Source organism: Peromyscus californicus, unplaced genomic scaffold (genome assembly GCF_007827085.1).
Source record: "Peromyscus californicus insignis strain IS unplaced genomic scaffold, ASM782708v3 Scaffold_10__1_contigs__length_136768540, whole genome shotgun sequence".
NCBI classification, from domain to species: Eukaryota; Metazoa; Chordata; class Mammalia; order Rodentia; family Cricetidae; genus Peromyscus; species Peromyscus californicus.
This window is the reverse complement of record NW_026294391.1, coordinates 31,758,621-31,761,113: the sequence shown is the minus strand read 5'-3', so window position 1 is coordinate 31,761,113 and position 2,493 is coordinate 31,758,621. Positions and strand designations below refer to the sequence as shown.

At 40.5% G+C, this 2,493-nt stretch overlaps 1 pseudogene; it reads right to left on the bottom strand.

The window, feature by feature from the left end:
• Window positions 1–1,234: 1,234 nt before the first annotated feature.
• On the bottom strand, window positions 1,235–1,692 carry LOC128114654 (60S ribosomal protein L23a-like; annotated as a pseudogene).
• Between the last annotated feature and the right edge of the window lie 801 nt (window positions 1,693–2,493).

The window sequence follows — 2,493 nt, the reverse complement described above, 5'->3', positions numbered from 1 at the left end:
AGTAAAATTGATGAATTCTTATGTTCCCAGAGACATGGGTTTCTGCTTTCTTTAAGGCCCCTTGTCCTATCACACTATCAGTACTCATTGCCTGTGTTCATGTATCACTACAGCGCTACAATCTGTTGCTTTTAGCTCAAAACAATAATTGTTATGTATCATAGCACTAGACACATGGAGACTATATAAAAATCCCTCCCAACCCATCAGCACCCAGGAGACAGAAGCAGGAGGATCTCTGTGAGATCAAGGCTAGCCTGGTCTACATAGTGTGCTCCAGGACAGCCAGGCCTATGTAGAGAGACCCTGTCTCAAAAACTAAACAAACCAACAAATCCCTTCCAAATGTTCTGTAAATATATTTATTAGAGCTACAAAAATTGAAAAGAACAGTAACATTTGCTCAATATAAAAACCTAGATGTAAGTGAAGCTTATTTGATAAAACCACAAAGAAAGAATTGCTTTTATGAAACAACAAAACCAGTGATTTCACGGCTTTTAAAAACTTTTTGTATAACTTGTAAAATATCGTATTCATCTCCTACCATCTCCATCATGATACACTATTTTGCTTCCAAATATAATTTGGATATGATATTCATTTTTTAAAAAGTGTGTGTTGCCAAAAATGAGCACTTTACATTTCTTAACCTTGTAGTCTCTTGACCTATGGGGAAGCCTCAACCATAGATAGATTAGTCAACATTATCGAGGCTGGTGGGGGGGATTAATAAAATGCTGATTTTCACTTTTGTATTAAATTGGTTCTTTGGAAATTTTATATATGTCTATAATGAATTCTTCTTACTTTCTCCCTCCACCATCTTTAGTTTCTCCTACCACACCCTAATAGTCCCTTTCCCAGACTCATGACTTTTGGTCTTGTTTTGTGACCCATTTAGTTTAACTGGATTCTCTGTGTGACCACTACATTGGGATTATCCATCGTAGTCTGGAGAGTCACTAGTGTGTACACAACCGAAGGCAATGACTTCCCTTTCCTTGACTTCAACCTTTGAAAACAGATCCGCAGTGAGGGGTAGCACACCTTAGATAGCCCACCATGCGCATGTCACTGCTGATCAGTTCGTTCTCGTGCAGACCAAGTGCAGTCATCCACAGACCTTGAGAGCTTGTTATTGCCAGAAGCCTTTTACAACCCCATCCCATTCCTATGGCTCTTTTTTTTTATGGTGAAAAACTATATTTAGAATTAGCCAGCTGGACTCAGTTTAGATGATCCCAATTTTGTTGGCAACATCCAGAGCATCATAGTCAGGAGCCAACCGAACATACACCTTCTTCTCTCCATCAGGCCTTATGAGGGTGTTGACTTTGGCCACATCAATGTCATAGAGTTCTTCACAGCCTGTTTGATCTGGTGCTTGTTGGCCTTGACATCCACAATGAACTCAAGTGTGTTGTTGTCTTCTATCTTCTTCATGGCTGACTCAGTGGTCAGGATGATGGCATAGTGGTCAAGCTTGTTTCTCCTGGGCGCGCTCTTTCGAGGATATTTAGGCTGCCTCCTGAGCCGCAGGGTCTTGGGCCGCCAGAACGTGGGTGACATGTGGATCTTCTTTTTGTGGCTGTGGACGCCTTTCAGCACTGCCTTCTTGGCTTTCAAGGCCTTCGCTTTGGCTTCGGCTTTGGGAGGGGCAGGAGCTTCCTTCTTCGCTTTCGGCGCCATCTTGGCAAAAAGGCTCCTCTGGCTCTTATAATCCTCCTTGGCCCATTCTTCTGCAATGTTCCCTGAATCTTGGAGGGGATGGTATAACTGTCATATTTAGGTCTGAGCACTCAACTGTCACTTGTTCTCAAAATGTTGAATTTTTTGTTCTTTATTTATAGTTTTTAAGTTTGTATTCACTTTAATTTTGGTAGTGCTAGGGGACCTGACCCAGAGCCTCACACTTGCTATATCATAATACAGGATTTTTTTTGAGGTTTTCCTATTACTGAGGGCAAAATGCCCTAGCTTGCAAATATTGGTATATAATATTAAGATAAAGTCAGTACCACTATTCCCTTCTCCAAAGTGCCATTTAACCAGTTTTTGGCATTTTGGACAATATTGCAATTCCCATTCATTAAGAATTTGTAAACCAAGGGAGGAAAATGGCTCAGCTGATAAAGGCACTTACTGCGCAATCCAGAAGCCTAAATTCAATCCCCAGAAACCACATAAAGGCAAAAGAAGAGACCAACTACACAAAGCTATCCTTTGACCTCCACATCTGCATTGTGGCATGCATGTGCCCATTCTTGCAAACATCATACACAAACACAAAATATTTTTTAACTAATTGATTTTTTAAGCCATAAAAAGGGAATTACAGGTTCATGAAATGCTGTAAAGGAAATGCCAATTACACAAGCTGTTTCTCATATGACCCTGTAGAGTAACTTTCATATAAAAGCTGTGGTGATATTGTGTCCCCCAATATATTGTGCACTTTAATAAACTTGTCTGGGGTCAGAGAACAGAACA